The sequence below is a fragment of the Petaurus breviceps genome, unplaced genomic scaffold, assembly GCF_028583685.1.
Source record: "Petaurus breviceps papuanus isolate PSGF00001 unplaced genomic scaffold, PetGlider_PUasm1.0 47, whole genome shotgun sequence".
NCBI lineage: Eukaryota > Metazoa > Chordata > Mammalia > Diprotodontia > Petauridae > Petaurus > Petaurus breviceps.
The window spans coordinates 14,798,783-14,811,286 of record NW_027186349.1 but is presented as its reverse complement, the minus strand read 5'-3'; the positions used below and the strand labels follow the sequence as shown (position 1 = coordinate 14,811,286).

At 39.5% G+C, this 12,504-nt stretch overlaps 1 pseudogene; it reads left to right on the top strand.

Moving 5' to 3' along the window:
• The first annotated feature begins 955 nt into the window (after positions 1–955).
• Positions 956–2,060, top strand: LOC138171785 (thymidylate synthase-like; annotated as a pseudogene).
• The last annotated feature ends 10,444 nt before the right edge of the window (positions 2,061–12,504 follow it).

The following is a 12,504-nucleotide window of genomic DNA, read 5'->3' as shown; positions in this document are numbered from 1 at the left end:
AGAAAGAAAGAAAGAAAGAAAGAAAGAAAGAAAGAAAGAAAGAAAGATATTTGTAACGCTGCTCATGAAAATACAGTCTGAGAACAGAATTTATATTTCTGGTTGAATATTTAAAATAAAGAATGAATTGCTTTTAAAGAAATGTACATATAACATACATATGCATATGTTTACACACACACACACAAATATATGCATTATGTATCTGCATATGTACATTTTCCTGAATACTTACAGTAAGGGGGATAAAAATTAAGTCAGAAAGGAGAGGAATAAATCTGTACATATTCACCCAGAAATAGTCCACAGACAGTGTCAGGAATTTTATTTGTTTTTCTTAATTTTTGTTCCAAAAGAATGAACACCAGCACACCAACGGCTGTGGCTATAGCGGAACTGAGACTCTGGTCACAATTCCAGGCCAGAAAAGCCTGCTTTTTTTCTCTTGTAGACCAGTTCACAGTACAGGAGAGTAATAACACTTCCCTAGAGAGTACCACCTTGTAAGAACTGAAAACTTACAAGTTCTGAGGATTACCTCTGAAAACAACTGCAAAAATAAACAGAAGTCACTCATCAAGGTGAGCTGCTTCTGCCGGCCCGATGCCAGGACTGAGCAGTGGGGAGCCCTGGTGGTACAGGGGGAGAGGACTGCAAGCAAATTCTCCAGCAAGTTCGACCTCATTGACGACCCCAGTTCGTGCGCCCAGGCCAGGGCGTCCTGCTCAGGGTCTCTCAGCAGCGGAAATTCTGTTTCATTTTTGCAGCAGGAAGAGGAATTGCCTCATTTAAAAGAAAAACAAGCACCAACAAGGAGGCCTGGCCCTCTCCTGGTCTCTTTCACCAAACTCCAGCCATGCCCCTCGCAGGTTCCGAGCTGCAGAGTTAGCTGGCCCCTGGATGCTGCTGCTGCAGCTGCAGTCACCACCGCCTACCTGAGCTCCGACCCCAGTATCTGGGCCTGATGAAGCACATCCTTCAGCACAGCTGCAAGTAGGAAGACCGCAGGGACAACAGCACCATGCCTGTGTTCGGCTTGCAGGCCTGCTACAGTCTCCACGATAAGTTTCCTTTGCTGACAACCAAGCATGTGTTCCTGTTTTTGGTTAAATGAATGTGGTTGAGTACATGTATACACCTGTTTAAATATGTCCTTTGGTGCAGAGCTCCTTAGCATTTGTGGAACAGTTAATCAACCACAGCAGTTCCTCCAGCAAACCCTTCCAGAACACATGCTTAGTTGTCAGCAAAGGAAACGCATCTGGGATGCCAATGGAACTCAAGATTTTTTGGATAAGCAGCAGTTCACTGCCAGGGAGTGAGGAGATTTCAGAACAGTTTATGGCTTCCAGTTAAGACATTTTGGGGCAGAATAAAAAGAGATGAACACAGATTATTCCAGACAAGGAGTCCATCTGCTACAAAAGTCATTGACACAATCAAAACCAACACTGATGACAGAAGGATCATTATGTGTGCTTGGAATCCTAAAGATATTCCTCTGATGGCACTGCCTCCTTGCCACATTCTCTGCCAGTTCTATGTGCTGAATGGTGAGCTTTCTTGTCAGCTATGCCAGCAATCTGGAGACATGGGTCTGGGGGTGCTATTCAACATTGCCAGTTACTCCCTGCTCACCTACATGATTTCTCCCGTTGCAGGCATGAAGCCAGGTGATTTTGTACACACTCTGGGAGATATTCATATACACTTGAATCATATTGAGCCACTGAAAATTCAGCTTCAGCAACAACCAAGACCTTTCTCTAAGCTCAAAATTCTTCAAAAAATTGAAACCATTGATGATTTCAAGGCTGAGGACTTCCTGATTGAAGACTATAACCTTCATGCAGCTATTAAAATGGAAATGGCTGTGTAAAGTAGCCTGATGCCCAGCTGAAAATGTCTTCCATCTTTTCCAGGATACTCTGTAGACTGTACATTGTTACAAAGTATCCTTGTTTTGGCAAACAGCATGTATTTTATATCATAAAGAAGATATGAAAAATGGTTAGGAGTGGAGAAAAATCTAATTCACCCTGAGACATAAATACAGGTCCTGTATGTGTGTGCATATGTATATAAATCTTGATCTGAACATAAGTCCACAAACTACACCTGACAACTTTAGCAAAAGTGAATGCCACTATTTTAAATATATGGAATGGTTATAAACAAAGCAACCATTTTTGTCTTATGTGATTTTATTAAAATAAAGCAGTTCTTGCATTCCAAAAACAAACCCCAAATCTTGGAATGGTGTTCCCTCCATTCCGGAAGCGGAGGCCCACTATAGCATTGAGTTAAAAGTCAAGAAATAAGTTGGGAAATGAGCAAAGAGCAGAAAAATATCCTGTGTATAGAAGTTACCATAGTAACAAGGAAGATCAAAATACAAATTTAAAAAGCAAACAACAAAGTCAAAATTCCTACATCCAAAGCCTCAAAGGTAAATATAAATTGGCCCCTGTCCATGGAAGAACTCAAAATGATTTTAAAAATTAGATAAAATCATGGACTCATAGGAGTCAATATGGTGGAATAAATAGTAAATCACAAAAATAACTAATATTAACATCCAAACAACAATAAATTTGCACCGCAAAACATATCCTGGAACAGCAGAACCTGCAAAATTTGAGTGAAACAATCTTTGATCTGGACAAACTTGGAAGGTCAGTGGAAAATGTCTGTCTCAGGTAATAGGAGAGAGTAGTCCAGGAGAAGATGTATCCTAGCAAGTCAACAGCAAGCCCCACCTCTGAAAACCAGCAGGAGACCCTGAGCCCAATTACAGTGAAGCAGGCCAATGCCCAGACCAGTCCCCTCACCTTCTCCCCTACCCCCAATATGCCTTAGCATAGCCAGGGAAAACAGCATATCCATATCCAAGAATTTCCATGTGCTTCATATAGCCCAACGGTAAACAGAAAATCTCCATTGACCAGACCTCCATGTGCTTCAGTATAGCCCAGGCAAATAGCTAGACACCAACCCTATGTGTGCTTAAGCAAACAGGCAGCCACAAGCACCAGCCCCATCATGTGCTTCAGCATAGCTCTGGGCAAACAAGTAACTACCAGTAATCAGAAATCCATGTGTTTTAGTGTAGCCCCTGAGAAATGCAGAAACACTCCACAAGCCTCAGGACACACAAGATATCAGCAATGTAACCCCAGCTCAGCAGCAGTTAAGCTGCCAGAATCCTACAGACTCCAGCAGCATCCACCGTCTCTCACCCAAACTCCTCAGCACAGCACCATACATAAGGGTCCCCTGTGTGCCTCAGGGCAACATCAGTGCAGGATCAGATAAGCAGTTTGGTCCTGCTGCCCCTGGCACAAGAAGCCTGAGGCAGTGCCCTTTCCACATAGAGGACCATAACTCAAATTTAAAAGAAAGGAAAAAAAAGGCCATAAAATATGAGCAAAAACAAACAAACAAAAAAATCTGATCATAGAAAGGTATTATGGTGAAAGGGAAGATCAAGACACAAACTCAGGAGAGGACAACAAAATAAAAAAAAAAAAAACTATGGAAAAAATCCCAAAGGAAAATAGGAAGTGGTCTCACACCTAGAAAGAGAAGATTGAAGAGCTCCAACATGAACTTAAAAAGATTAAAAGAAAACAATATAGAAAAAAAAATGATAGTGATGTAAGAGAATTGTGAAAAAACATCAACAGGTGGCAGTCAATATGGCAAAGAAAAGGCTGGGACTCATCTGAGTTTCCTCCCAAACCCTGAAAAGACCTTTAAATAATGCCCTAATACAAATTCTGAAGTGTTAGAACAGTCAAAGGGAGAGTGTGAAACAATTTTCCTGCCCAAGACAACTTAAAATTTTGCCAGAAAAGGTCTGTTGCACAGGGGTGTGAATGGAGCTCAAACCATGACAGTACTTTGCTATTACTGCTCAGGCACCATCTTGGGGGAAGCCCCTTCTATTGTTCTGTGGTCAAACATCTTATTCCTTTTACTTTCTGATTGTTAACTATTGTGGTTCTTTCTGTTAAAGATGAAGAGTTAGGTATTGTGGTCCTGTTTTGGGTTAAATGGATGTGGTTTAGTACATGTACACACCTGTTTAAATATGAGAATTGGATTTGGGGTCAGGGGCTAACATTCAAACACATGGGCACATCTGCAGTTCCAGGGAGAAAAATGACTTCATGGACATACCTATTGTTCTGAGGCATATATGAGTGTTGCAGTTTAAACTCAGGGGCAACAAAAGCTTTTGGGGTTCCATGATGTGTCATGGTGGAACCATCTCAAAGAATTCAGTCAGCCAAGTATAGGCATCTATTAAGACTGATGCCTCTCATGGAGATATGAGGAATGGTTCTAGGATTAGTGCCTGGGTAAAGGCAGTGGCTGGAATCCGATCACATAGGCATGCTTGCTGTTCTGTGAGAAATACTAGTTCATGGACACACCTGTTGTTCTAGTGAGCAGCGAGCAATAAGTGAAGACAGGATATTGGTGGAGTTGCTGGAGGGGGGGGAGGGGGGACAGGAGGTACTGTGGACTTGCTGCTCAGTAGAGACTATAATTAAGTTCGAATATTTGGGGTGGGAACAGCTTTATTACAATTCTGTCATTCCTCCCAGTAATGGGAATGGGGATTTGAAGATCTTCCCTGCCCCTTAATAGGCCTTGGGGGGGAGTTTGAAGAACTCCCCTGCTGTGAAGATAATCTCTGCCCCCTAGAGGGCACAGGGAACTTTCTTGCTTTGATAGTAAAACTCTACCCCCTAAGGCTCAGGAGCTGGGTGAGTCAGAGTCTAAGTTGCAGACATTTGGAGACAGAGGAGACAAGGAAATAGAGGTTTTGTGAGTAAATACTGATCTGGTATTGGTTTGTGGGAAGGCTAAAGGATGCTGTGTCTCTCAGCATTATTATGGCTTCTAAATATCTTTGGTACTTAGACTTATTGGCTTTGGGATTCAGTTTTCTGGTGTCTAAATCCTTCAGCTTTATCCTTTCTCTGGAGAGTCTGGCATATTTTGTGATCAGATACCATGTGATAGTTATACTCATGGTCTCTATTGTGATCTGCGGTGCTGTAAATATTGCATTGGCCCTACACTCCCTCAACAAGCTGGGTCCCAAATTCATTTTGGAAAAGGGATGAAAGTCTCAGCTTCTGTAGCATCTTCAGCCTGAAAAGGGGTGTAAAGATGTCCCTGACTTGATGTGTCCTGAGGAGAAGGTTGCCTGGAATAGAGCATCGGTCACATCCTGGGGATGGTGTGCAAGTGTGGACTGGTATCTCCTCTTTCCTGCCAACTGTAAGTAAATTGGCCTATTGTCTGGGAGACACAAATCTGACAGGCAAGTTCAATATGCAGAGCCCCAGATATAAGGAGAAAAATATATCTAGTAAGGGACAGTTGACAATGGTAAGTACTGATTTACCAAATTATTTAGGCTGTAGAAAATCAATATAATTTTAGACTTATTAGCTCATATCTAATAGCTCAGATGTATCCTCACCTTACTTAATGGTATAACGATCAAAATTGCATTTGTACCATTGTTTCACAAACTTCTTTTCGCTTGAGTATTCAGGAAGGGAGAGGACAAATCCATGTACTAATTTACCCAGTTTTTTAGAATATGCAATGACTACATTCAGATTCCACATACTTGCATTGTACTCATATACTTTACTGACCACTTGCTCTGATTAGAGAAATTTGTTATAAAGGAAAAAGCACGGACATGCCAGATATGACAGGATAAAACATCTTTAGCTTTGCTTGAATTCAGATAAGAGTCACTTTAATTCCATCTCATAGCCAGAGTCAGATGGGAAACATTCCTTTTCAAAGGAAAACAATGGGAAATCTAAGCCATGAGGGTCACATATTAGATTGAGGCTAAAATTGTCCTCTTGGCTTTTCCCAAAAGCAAAACTCCATCTTTAGCAGAATCACATTCCCTCTGAGTAGTTTGTGGCATTTCTCTCAGACACTGATTTAATGTTGACAGCTATATCAAAATTTAAATTCACAATAAAAATAGTTCAGTCCCAAAGGCTTTTACCTCAAATGGAACATCTCACCAATCACAGTTTAGGGCCAGATAGAATCGTTTTTACTCTTAAGCAATTGCAATAAGCCATTATAATTTACCATGATTTACGTACATAAGAAGTTTCATTTAATATACGTAAGTCTGCAATTTCTCATTAAGGCAAGTTCATTGTTAAGGAGAACCATAATTCAAAAAAGCTTTTTTTTTTCCCTCTCTGCGATTGATGACCTTGTCTAACAGATTGTTTCTAGAGATCTGGAAAGTTTGAAAATAAGAAAAAATAGATAGGGACCCCAAAGAAAGGGCTAATTTACCTGCCCACCCTATCTATTATATTCTTCCTCTTAATTGATAAAAACCACATACCTTATGAGTGGCAAGTCCTCTATTTTCAATCTTCATCTATTTTGTTTTGCCCTCACTGATTTTTCTTTTTACTTGCCAAAATGCCTTTCAGGGTTCCCATGGTCTATTTTTAGGATTTCACTATGTGGTAGATGGCATATGTGGCCTCTGGTCACTCCTTATAGACCTACATTGGAGGTGACTTTAGCCATATTCCTAAAGTAAGGAAGTAGGTAGTGTCTACCCTTAGAGCTGCTGTGGGATCAATTTTAGGTTTTAACATTATAACAATATTCCTAAATAACTTAGTTAACAATCTTACAATGTTCACAAGTGAGAACCAACTTGTTTTAGCTGTAAGACAGGGTTAGCAGGACTTAATAAAATATCATAACTGGTTTTAAACAATTTTTCTACTGCCTTTTAGTTTCAGCTAAATTCAAATTAAGAGTTGCTTTGTCAAAAATTGCTTTTTACATGCAACTGGTAAATAAGATATAGAGGCAAGGGTGCATAGAAATCCAACTTGCCCTACAAGAAAGTAAAGGGGGGGGCGTGGAGGATGTAAGAGAGTATAGATTGGGGGAAAGGGTATTCTGTATGCTTGCTATCTTGGGGTTGGGGTAGGGGAGAGATGGGGAAAAATTTGTAACTCAGAATTTTGTGGAAAAATTTGGAAAACTAAAAATTCATTATTAATTAATTAAAAAAATTAAAAAAGTTGTTTAACCATTTCTGACTCACAATGGTTACTCAGGTTTTACAATATAAAAGAATTTTACTATAATTTAGAAATAAGTAATAACACGAACAGTAAAATTAATATGACATTAATTGCATTTTCAAATCACATATTAAAATTATTGATATTAGATTGCACTTACCAAATGCAGAAACTGGTTGACTTCTGACCTCATTTTCCCCTCTTGTTTTCTCCTCTCCCTACAGTTACAGAACCTGGTTATGGAGGGTTGTCCTTTTGGGAAGGAAGGAGAAAGAGGGCACCACTCCTTGTGTGGGAGGGGTTAATGATGGAGGGGGATGGAGATAGGATGTGGGGTGATGAGAAGTTGTAGAGTCCAGCACCTGAATTAAAGGTCCAGGGGTCCATTAAGAAAGACATTTTGGTGAATAAGGAGGAAAGTCCCTGAGGAATCTACAAACTTCTTGATAGAGGTTCCTCAAGTTCAGGGAACTTGGAGCAGAAGCTCCAGGTTCTGGTGGTGTGGGAGTCAGGATTCAGGGTTTTGAGAAGAAAGATTTCATCTGCTTGCCTAGAAGAGTGGAATTTGGGGTGCCCAGGGCCCTGGGACTCTTTCCAGTAGCCCCAGCTGTAGCTGCTCTACCTTCCCCCCTTGTACCTTTTGTCAGGTGGGGAAGGCTAACTCAAATTCCCCATCCTTTTTCTAACTTTTCAATGAAACCTTAGCTTGGTCAGAGCCAGGACAACAGGATTAAGGTTCTTAATGGTAGTAACCTTCCATTATATCCTCAGCTTACAGCCAGGACAACAGGGAAAAGGCACTGCAGCCCTATCCTGGGATGAGCTGGTATCATGGGGAGGTGGATCTTAGTGGGTTTTTTTTTTTTGAGATTAGATAATGGAGGAGTGTTGGGGCCTGCAGTCCCTCTTTGCGTCTCAGGCAGCCTCTCTGAGTTCAGGTCTGATGTAACAGGATACAGAGAAATCAGCAATATGTGCTCATCTCATCTGTGGTCAGGGCACCCTAACCTCTAGGAAGTGCTGAGGCATCCAGATTGTGTGCTGTCATGCAATTTACCCTGTTACCTTGAGATTAATCTCAGTGACTAAGGGTAAGTGCACAGGAGTAGGCAAGCTGTTCTGGAAACAGCCTCCTTGTTCTTTGATTGGCCCACCCTACCTTCCTTCAGGAGCTGCTCAAAAGCTCTGCAAATGCACTTTGGAGATTTAAGGACTGAAGCGTGAAGGGTTTGAAGAGAATGGAATGAGATGTAACAACATGCCAGTCCTACCAATAAAGCTGTGCCTCTTTCTGTTTCCACTGACTTGACTTCTCCTTTATGCAAACATGCAGGATGTGTCTGGGTGAGCACCAAGAGCCAAGAAGAGGAGGTAAGACTCAGCTAGAAACCTTAGGGTCACAACAGAGGAGGGGTCTCAGTCATAGTGGAACTCTGCATGATATTATCCACAATGCATACAGAAAAACCCATCGGGGGGCTACCTATTTATGAGGATGATATAATAAGGCTCTCTATGTCATAAGTTTATTCTAGTTCAGTACTTTACTATTACTGCTCAGGTATCCACTTAGGAAAAGTCTATTCTATTGTATTGGGGTCCACATTTTGCTCAGGCATCCTAGTGGTTCTGCTTTCTGATTGGCTGAGTATTGTGGTCCTGTCTGAGACAATATGGATGTGGTTGAGATTGAGTGCATGGACACACTTGCTCTTTCTGTGGGAGATATGAGGAATGAGTTGTAGGGACAGTGCCTAGGTAGAGGAAGTGGCTGGGATTCCATCACATGGACATGTCTACTGTTCTGTGAGAAATATGAGTTTGTGGACATGCCTGTTGTTCTAGTGAGCAGTGAGGCATATATGAAGAAGTTAGGATATTGCAGGGGGGATAGGTGGGTAGAGTGGGCTTGCTATTCAGTGGGGCCTATAATGGGGTTAGAATATTGGGGCTGGGGGCAGCTTTCTTAGGATTCCATCATGAGGAACTTAGGATACTGAGTCTATGGGGCAGTGGCTAGGTAGGGTCAGTGTTCCTGCTGTTCTGTGAGGCCTATGATTAAGTTTGGGGCCTGTGATGTGGTTACAGACAGACTGTGTTAAATCAGAACATGTCTGCTATTCAGTAAGGCGCATAAGGAAGCCAGAATATTAGGGCAGGGGGCAGCTTTATTAGCATTCCATCAGGAAGAGAAAAAGGAGTGATGCAAGAGAATCCGGGGGGAAAGAGCATCAACATCTTGGTAAACAATGCCCAAAATATTAAAGAAAATAGCACCTTATAAAAACAGAATAGGCCAAATGAAAAAAGAGGCACAAAAATTCACTGAAGAAAAGAACTTGATAAAAAATAGAATAGCCATCCTGGTACCCTGGAACCATAGGACAAAATAGGCAGTGCAATAATTCACCAATCAGTTCAGGAAAGAAATTTCAAAATAAAATCTCCAATGAACATTATACATTGGATCCCAATTTAAGAACTATCAAGTCAAGGAGAAAAATACTATGAGTGGCCAGAAAAAAAAAAGAATCAGAGGTCAAGGGACATGATATACTGGAAGGTGAAGGAGCAAGGACTACAATAAAAAATCACTTACCCAACAAACTGAATCATGATACTTCAAGGGGAAAAATTGTCATTCAATGAAATGGGATTTCTACCTTTTATAAGGAGATGACCAGAATGAAATTTTAAAAAATAACTTCCAATATCAAGTCCCAAGAAAAATATAAACAGATAGAAAGGGAAAATAAAGCATAAGGGATTAAATAGAGCTAAACTATTTATATCCCTAGATGAGATGATACATGTAATTCTTAAAAATTATATGACTAATAGTACAACTAGAAGGAATATATATGGACAGAGTGTATGGGTATAAGGTGAATTTGAGGGAATGAAATAAAAATCAATACAGGATGAAAAAGAGTATGCTGGAGGCAGAAGGAAGGGAGAGGTGGAATGGAGTAAATCATTTCGTATAAAGAATTGTGAAAGATCCATTTCAGTGTAAGGGAAGATGGAAGGCTGGGCAACAAACATCACTCAAGCCTTACTCTTGTCAGTATTGACTCCATAAGGGAATCATATTCATAACCATTTGAATATAGAAATCTATCTTATCTGACAGGGTAGGAGACCAACCCAAGAGATCAGAGTGATGACTGACTGAAAGGAGGGCAGATCAGAGGGAAAAGTAGAGGGGTTAGTGGACAAAAGCAAAACAATGGTGAGGAGGAAAGGGCGAAAGGAGAAAAATGACACACAGGAGGAATAGGATGGAGAGGAATAAACAGATTTTAATCATAATGGTATGTCAATGGGATGAACTTTCCCACAAAATGGAAGCAAATAGCAGAGTGGACCAAAACACAGAGTCCTACAATATGTTATTCACAGGAAACATGCTAGAAGCACAGACACACACAGAATAAAGTAATGGGATGGAGCAAAACCTATTATGCTTCAGCTGAAGTATAAGAAGGAGTACCAAACTTGATCTCAGAAAAAGCAAAAGCAAAAATAGATTTATTTAAAAAGAGATAAGAAAGTAAACTGCATCTTGCTAAAAGGTACCATAGACAATGAAGCGATATCAATATGCAACAAGTGGTAGAGCATCCAAATTCTTAAAGAAGTTAAATGAGTTATAGGAAGGAATAGACAGCAAAACTATAGTAGTAGGGGACCACAACTCTCCCTTTTTGATACTCAATAAATCCAACCAAAAATAAAAAAGAGAAACTAAGAAGGCAAATAGAGTAGTAGAAAAGTTAGACAAAGATGAAGAGGCAAGGCTATAATCAATAATCACTTACCCATAAAAATTAGTCCTAATATATCAAGGAAAAATAGTCATTTGATGAAATAGAAGAATTTCAATTTTCCATAAGGAGATCAGAATGAAATAATATATTGACCTCCAGTATCAAGACCGAAGAGAAATATTAACAGATAAAAAGGGAAAGGAAAACATAAGGTATTAAATAAAGCTAACCTATTTACATCCCTAGATGGGAAGATGATACTTGCAGTTCTTAAAAATTGTATCACTAATAGAAGAGCTAGAAGGAATAAACATAGACAGTGGGTATGGGTGTAAGGTGATAAGAGATAAAGAAGATGCAACAAGAGTTAAAGAACATTACAAAATGTAAAATAGATAGTTCTGATTATATTAAACTGAAAAAAGACCTTTTGTACAGAAAGATCACAACCAAGATTAGAAGGAAAGCATAAAGATGGGAAATAATCTTTATAATAAGTAAATCTCATAAAGGTCTCATTTCTCAAATATGTAGGGAACACAAATTTATAAGAATACAAGCTATTTCACAATTGATAAATGATCAAAGATCACGAACAGAAAGTTTTCAGATGAAGAAATCGCAGCTCTGTACAGGCATATGAAGTACTGTAAATCACTTTGATTTAGTGAAATGCAAATTAAAACCACTCTGAGGTACCACCCATACCTATCAGCTTGACTAATATAACAGAAAAGGAAAATGAGAAATGCTCTGACAGTTGTTGAAGGATCATGAGGGAAAGAAAAGAGAAAAAAAAAGAATAGTTAGAATGTTATTGCTGTAAATTAAGACAATGGGGATGCAATTAGGAAGGAGTTTAATGGACTGTGACACAGAAAAGACATGGAATTGACATACAATTGAATTAATTTGCATGTAAGGGCATGGGAAAATTCCTAACTGCTTTAGACTTTGGCATGCATGCTGTTGTTATGCTGTTTAAGTCATGTCCCACTCTTCATGACCATATTTAGTGTTCTCTTGGTGAAAATTAGAGAGTGATTTGCCATTTCCTCCTCCAGCTCATTTTGCAGATGAGGAACTGAGGCAAAGGGGGTTGAGAGACTTGCCAAGGAATGCACAGATAATAAGTGTCTGAGGCCAAAATTGAAATCAGGAAAGTGTGTTTCTGAGTTTAGGTTCAGCCTTCATTCAGCTATCCCTTTGGAAGTTATATTACAGATGACAGAGTGATGGAAAATATGAATATTTAAATTAAGATGTACATGTTTTATATAAAACAATACAGCTTGAATAGAATGACTGAGATTAAGTAAGGTGTTAATATGGAGATATCTAGCAAGTTCTACCAATAGAAAGAAAAAAAAGAGAGGAAGAAAAAAAGAAATGAGAAAAAACGAGTAATAAACAGAGGATAAAAAGGGAAAATAGAAATATAGAAAAAAAAGAAGACAAGAAGGAAGGAAGAAAAGTAGGGAAGAAAAAATAAAACAGGGAGAAAAAAATACTAAAAAGGAAAGAAAATATAAAAAAATAAATAAGAGAGAGATGGAAGGAAAATGGAAGCAAGGAGAAGGAAGGAAGGAAGGAAGGAAGGAAGGAAGGAAGGAAGGAAGGAA